The sequence below is a fragment of the Vicia villosa genome, linkage group LG2 (genome assembly GCF_029867415.1).
Source record: "Vicia villosa cultivar HV-30 ecotype Madison, WI linkage group LG2, Vvil1.0, whole genome shotgun sequence".
NCBI lineage: Eukaryota > Viridiplantae > Streptophyta > Magnoliopsida > Fabales > Fabaceae > Vicia > Vicia villosa.
This window is the reverse complement of record NC_081181.1, coordinates 20,192,671-20,200,142: the sequence shown is the minus strand read 5'-3', so window position 1 is coordinate 20,200,142 and position 7,472 is coordinate 20,192,671. Positions and strand designations below refer to the sequence as shown.

Sequence of the window (7,472 nt, the reverse complement as noted above, 5' to 3'; positions counted from 1 at the left end):
TACGAAATCGATTTATCGGACGTTTTTACGAAAATAAAAGACCGGAATCAAAAACTTTGCGCGAAAAAACACAAAAGGGATTATTTTTTTTAAAAAAAATACCCCAACACATAGGAGCCAAATGAAATGGCGCCTATGTGTTGTACCATGCCCTTATGCGCCAAATGGTTTGGCTACATATTTTTTGCCCTAATTTTTTAGTGTATGCGCCAAATGGTTTGACTTGTAGTCCACTAATGTGCCATTTCAATTGGCGCATTCACCTTTCCGGTATCCCAAACCTAGACACTTTGGTAAATAATCTGAAATTTTGGTTTTTTTTAATATTTTTTAAAACATGGTTATTTAATTTTTTTTTCTATATGAGTAGTCTTACTCATTTATTTCTTCATAGATTTATGTATTATTTACAATTAGAATAATACATTTTTTTTTAATCCTTAAAATGTTTAAGAAATATAAACATGTAGTATTAAAATGAATACATTTGTAATAAATATTATTCATAGCAGGAAAAATAATCATTTTTGTAGACAATCAACAAAATCGTATACTTTTTTCATTAAAAACAATAATCATATATATGTTTAATCCAAACAAAATTGGGGAAATACATTAGTATTTATTAAATTTATTCTTTAAATACCCACATCATTATTGACAGGGAATTATACGTTTAGAAATAACATACAATTATTTTTTCAATTTATTCTTCCTTTGGCTCACAATTACATCGAAAAATATGGCACTTCATGACATAACCTTCACGACATTTAAAATTGGGATCACAATCTTCAAGCTTGTAGCAGAACAATTTCTCTATGGTGTCAAATAAAAATAAAGGAATATTGTTAAAAAGATATTAATAATTATGTATATGATAAAGAAGATAACTTAAAATAGCTATGAAGAATAACTTACTATCACTGGTTACAAGAATAATTAGAGAAAGAATGATGAATAAAGCACAAAAAAACTTGAGAGCTTTAGTCATTTTTCTCTCTCTTTTGCATATGATAAATAGAAAATAGGTTTTATCTTTTTATAAGTAAAAATTCATGCACTATTAACTTCAATTTAATAGTTTTAAGTGTATACAAAATTGCAAGAAGTCACTCATAAATAAAGAATTATTGTAAGTGTCTCTTTGATCACTGAAGCTTTGTGAAAATATCATATTAAACGTTTGATGCTTATTAGAGGTTATTCTTTGTTTTATTCTGAAGTTTCATTATACAGGTGTATTTTAATGTTTCTTTTAACCTTTCAAGACAAATGATAGTGCTAAATGAGAAATAGTAGTGCTAAAGATGAAAATAATAGTTGTAGTTGGGATGATAAAATCCCATTGGTGAAATTTATGTATATGTATTCCATTTACTTTTTTTTGTTAAATTTAATTCAATAAAATTTACATTTTTACATTTAATTTTTATTGGATTAAATTTTAAAAAAAAAACATTTTATTAAATTTAAATTAATAAAATTTACATTTCTACATCCGAATTCAATAAAAGATTTTCTACAAGGATTCACATTTCAAGAGAATGTGACAAATCAAACTTTTGGACATCAATTTAACTCAAGCATTGTCACAAATATTCTTGTAACATCAAGTTCCATATAATCACTGTCAAAAACTTGGGTGCTTCCAAGTTATATTAATCCTCCAACTGACCTTCTGAATAGCCAATTTGCCAATTTGCATTAAGGAAGGGTGTATCAGACAACGTACAACAAGCATGTACGTTACAATGGCATACAAACGAGCTTGGCTCATAAGGCAAATAGATTATCGGAGTAATGACTTGGGGACAGGGGAATCGCTCTAGTCAACAGGGAAAGCCACCCGAAACCAGCAAACAACAAGCTTTAGCTAACGGGAAAAGCCATCCGAAGCAAACAAACCGACCAAAGGCAAAGAAGTCTGGAAAACTTCGAGTAAGCTGCCACCAACAACAATACGAGTCAGAAAGTCTAATCATCTGACATAATCATCAAGAATCGGTGTGAAAGTGCGTCTCGAATCGAAATCTACGCTCGTACACATCCAAAACACCTGCAAGAAACAATATAATCCAGACAAGCAATGGAAAAATAGAATCATTGTCGAAAGATGTTGTGTCCCACGAATAAAGTGGAGCACGACGCGCACGCGTCTATCAAAAGCGTCCCTTGAAGCCTTGCACAAGCTAGAAAATTCGTTAGAAATAATAAGCACTTTGCAACCGATATTGCACAACCGAATCGTAAGCTAAATTGAGAATGAGTCATGAAGGCGTAAGGATAAAACATGCATCGGAAGCATAAAAGTGAATATGGGACAGCATTGTATTACATGAGGGAAATCATAAAAAAAAACACCGGAAGTGCACAAAACACAATCACAAAAATGCACAACCAGATAGATTATATCATCCCACAAGATAGTACATCTCACAAGCTTCCCAACGATATAAAGAATGCGTCAAACGGAGTTACGAGTCAAAAGATAAGAATTTTTGAAGTTGAAAATAATTCTGCCTACATTCAGTGGTAACCGGTTACTTGAAATGAGGTAACCGGTTACCTCAGCACAGAAGTGAAAAAGAAGAGGAAAATGTTCATTGGTAACCGGTTACCTGAAATGAGGTAGCCGGTTACCTCAGAAATTTTAGTACAAAAAGTTGAAAAACAGGGCAGGTAACCGGTTACTCTAGACATGGTAGCCGGTTACGTGAAAAAACAGGCAGGTAACTGGTTACCTCAGACATGGTAACCAGTTACCGTAGAGTCAGAGGCAACAATATTGAAGACAAACTTCCAGGTAACTGATTACCGCAGACATGGTAACCGGTTACCTCAAGTCAGAAGCACAAAAACAACAAATTACATCATTCGAAAGCAATCTACTCATGCATTGATCAAGAGGCTTTGGCATACACGAATTTATATCAATTAACACATCATTTTAAGCATCAAATAGCCATAATCAAGCATCAATTTCCATGGAATTCACCAACTATCATGCAACAATTCTCATGCAAGCATTATCACAAACATCTAAGGCACGAAACTTGCAACAACATTAGATCTAGCACTTCAATTCATGTGATCATCAACAAATCTTAGATCTAACATCTTGAATCAACATTTAATCATCAGCAACATCAATTATCAACAATCTCAATTAGATCTAACAATCTACATCATACTATCATCAACAATTAAGCACTTAATTCAAGATTCAAACACTAACCGAAAATGGAGATCGAAGCGATGCGCAAACACAAATGCGAATCGAAGATGAGAATGCGAATCCGAAAGAAAATAGGGAGAGAGTGGGGCGTGACACTTGAGGAGGGAGGAGGAAGATGAAAAATCTGGAGAATCAACCTTCGTGTTCTTGATGAGATTGTTGAAGATCTGAAGAAAAAGAGAGTGTTTGATCCTTGAGGAAAAGAGAGAGTGTTTTGATTTTTGTTTATGGTAAAAGAAATTATGAGAACCTCCCTTTTGCAAAATGAGAATGAAAGAATATATAGAGTGGCCAAATACGCCCAATTTTCAAATCGCCCTTTCTAAGCGCGTTTCTGCAAACGAGCTCCGGCGCTCTTGAATTTTTCTATAATTTTCGATACAAAATCAGCCTTCGGGAAGACATACAAAATGTCAGGAACATCGAGACGGAGTTGCCAGTAAAATTTCAGCTCAATCGAACCAACGGTTCAGGAGTTATAATTTTTTTACAGTTTGAAAACGACATTTCAACACCACCTGCTGCCCATAAACCTCAAATTTTAAGATCTTCCTCAGAGAATTGGCTTCTGAGCCAAACACAAAAGTTGTAGAGAATTCCGAAACGATGTTGGTAACGCAAGATCCAAGCTCATACGGCCTTCCAGTTGAGAGTTACGAATTTTGCAAAGATACCATAAAACGGCTTTTCCTTTGAACTGTCTCGGAACCAGCAGAAACTCTTGATATAAAGCACATTGGAGTTTAGCAATCATCGTTTAGTTCTTCAACTGACGTCTGGTCCATTACATCATTTCACAACTAGGAAAAGAAAAACCTGTCTCCACAGTTGTTGATTTTGAAATATGGATAACCCTTGATTTCACAATGCTCCAATGGATTTATTCCACCATCCCCCTTGATCTCCTTATAACTATTTTGGAAAAGGGATCCACCGCCATGGCTGTCTGGCAGCGTTTAGTTGATATTTTTAGGACAACCAAAACTCATGTGTCGTTTCTCTTGAGGAGGGCTTCTCATCCACCTGCATGGAGGCTTTTCGTAATGTCTCTGCATATTGCCAATGTCTCAAGCAACTTTTAGATACGTTGGAGCACCTGTTAGCAATCATCGTTTAGTTCTTCAACTGACGTCTGGTTTTTCTGAGGCGTACCATAGGGTTGCTACCCTAATCCCCCAAAATAATTCGTTACCATCATTCTTTCATGTTCGCTCCATGCTCAACTTGGAGGAATTCGGTCTGGAAAAAATGCACAACACTAGTTCTCACACTTCCTTGCATACTGCTGCTCAACACAACTCCAATGACTCCTCTCAACAAAAGTACAATCGTCATCAGAACATCTGCTCAGGATCAATCCGCAATCACAATAATCAAAACCAAAATAGAGGGTGTGGACAACATGGTGTTTCACGCTTTGATGGTCCCCCGACAGGAACTCCCTCTCAGCCATGGCAGCAGTATCTATCCTGATCTCCTTGGGTTTGAAATTCTGGTGACAGCAGACTCAGATGTCATATAAGGATGTCGTGACATCTGATCTGACATTATAAAAACAGACAAGGTAGGAGTACAAATAACAGTGCAGGAAAACAATAAAAGCACAACAGAATTGTTAACCCAGTTCGGTCTAACTACTTACTCTGGGGGCTACCAAGCCAGGAAGAAGATTCCACTATCAGTAGTACTATTTTATGTAAACAACCTCTGGTTTACAGATAAACAACCTCTGGTTTACCTAGTCACTACCCAATGCAACCTTTATCTTAGAACTCCATCCAAGACAAGAGAACCTCTGCTCACTCCCTAGTGATACCTAATTGTTACAACCCTGTAACAGCTATTTAAAAAATCAACAAGAAAAAATTACTTGATCTTTGCTTAACAGCTTCGATCAAGAAACAAATCTCTCAACTCTTACCTAAAGGATTCGAGTGAGAATAATACTTCTCTCACCTACAGGTTTTGAGAAGAACATGGCAGCCACCCCACAACTCAGGTGGTCTACCTTAACAAACCCTAATGTTTACATCTTTTCAATACTCGACTTGCTTACAAACTAGGGTACAAAGCTTTCTATTTATAACCTATTCCCAACTGGACTTGGGCTTACAATCACAGCTATATTTGCTGTTACAAATCAGCAGAAATCTTCTGCTAAAAGAAAGGTCTTCAATCATAAGTTTCCTAAATTGTCTCCACATGTAGAAACTACACAATCTTTAATATTCTGACTTGATTCTTTTGACCTTTAAATCTACGCCAAATAGGATTACATAATATTCCATAGAATATTCTACATCTGTTAATTACATATTGAATCTTCACATTCCAGCTTCAGCAGGCGCAATATCACATAAGACATGATGTCACAGAACATGTCTTAACATTCTGTAATACGGTGGGAGAACTGACTTTAAAGAAATGTCGCGGTTAAGCAAGAGTCGCCACCGACTTTTATTTTATCCAATTTATAGAAAGGCTAAAAGAACAGAAAAAAACCTTTTTGAAAGAGATTGAGTTCGGGGGGTAAGTTATATAAAGGGAAGGTGTAAGCACCCTTTATATCCATGGGCTCTTAATTGCTTAGTTCACTTTGTTTGTTTGAAAATGTTTGAAGTGAAAAAGGATTTGAATAAGGACTTTAGCTTGTAAAATAAGCGTAGCCTTTTCAAAGGTTTTTGAAAAGATAGTGTAAAAGAAAGTTTTGAATTTAAACCAGAGCAAGCAATTAAAAGCAATTACCCTTAAGTTAAAAGTTTTTGTTCTTTAAGACTTTAATGGGAAAGGGCTATCCATACCATAAAGAGGGCAGGTAGTCCTTTCATTGGATTTAAAAAGGGTCATCGAAATTATCGTTCGCCACAAGACTGTCCCTGCCATAAAGAGGGCAGGTAGTCTAAGGGAAGGATATAATAGTCATTTTTAGGCAACCAATGAGGATACCTCAGCAATCGAAAGGGACTATCATCATTATATCGTAGGCAACCTCGAGGGACAAGATCATATAACCGAAGGCAACATCGAAGGGACTTATGATCTTTAGTGATGATAATGAACTGAGGGCAACATTTGCTAAGGTATCCTCGTATCCGAGGGACTTGACTATTCTGTTTAAATTGAAAGGCAACAGGCAGCATAAGAAGGGTTACCATAAAGGTGTGTGTGGAACAATCAGGTGATTCAATTCAGATATATTATCTTGTAAGGTTTAATGATTCTAAATTCAATTCAAGGTTTTCACTCTCTATATTACTAACCACGCAGTTAATTGTACAAGAAATAAGGCAGAAAAATAAACCCTAATTAACTATTACATCCTGTGAGCAGTTACATAATAAGGTAAAAAAATTGTGGGAATACCACAAGAAATAATTAAGTAGATGATAAACCTACAAAAAATCAAGTGATAGTGATAGAAAGCAATTTATAATAGGCAAAATAAAATCAGGGTTAGAAGGCAAAAGGTTAATACCAAAAATAATGTTAATAATAGAATCCTAAAATCGTCAAACCCTAATAACATTGACCTAAAGTGACCTGGAAACCCTAATTTGATTAACCTAAAGTTAGCCTAAAATTAGTTAACACTAAATTAAAATCAAAATTTTAACCTAAATTAATTATTTAACCAAATTATCTAAGTTAATTATCTAAATAAAAAACTAAATTAATGTTATTAATTAAACCTAAACCAATTACTAAGTTTACTAAATTATTAACATAATTTTCTAATTAACCTAAATTAATTATTTAATTATCCTAAACTAATTTATTTAAAAATAGTTTAACGTTTTTTGGAAAAGAAAATTAAATGAGAAAATAAAATAAAAGAAAAAAAACAGCATAAAACAAAAACCTGGGCGTCTGGTTCTATGTGGTGTCCTCTGAAGGATAGAAAAACACATAGAAAGGGGGGGGGGGGGTTTGAATAAGTGTAGCTTTAAAACTTGTAAGATAAAAACTATTTGCACAATGATTTTTATCCTGGTTCGTTGTTAACTAAACTACTCCAGTCCACCCCCTTGGAGTGATTTACCTCACCTGAGGATTTAATCCACTAATCACACGAGATTACAATGGTTTTCCACTTAGCCAACTGCTAAGTCTTCTAGAGTATACTGATCACAACTTGATCACTCTAGGAACAATCTGCTTAGATACCTTTTAAGACTTTCTAGAGTATACTGATCAACAACCTCATCACTCTAGTTCTTACAACTTAATGTAAACA

General features: G+C 34.7%; 1 long non-coding RNA gene across 1 annotated transcript; it reads right to left on the bottom strand.

Annotated features, from left to right (window-relative positions):
• Positions 1–582: 582 nt before the first annotated feature.
• On the bottom strand, positions 583–1,056 carry LOC131645989 (uncharacterized). Its single transcript, XR_009297248.1, has 2 exons — positions 922–1,056; positions 583–819 (listed from the first exon to the last, which is right to left on the bottom strand). It is a non-coding gene; the product is annotated as an uncharacterized LOC131645989 (long non-coding RNA).
• Between the last annotated feature and the right edge of the window lie 6,416 nt (positions 1,057–7,472).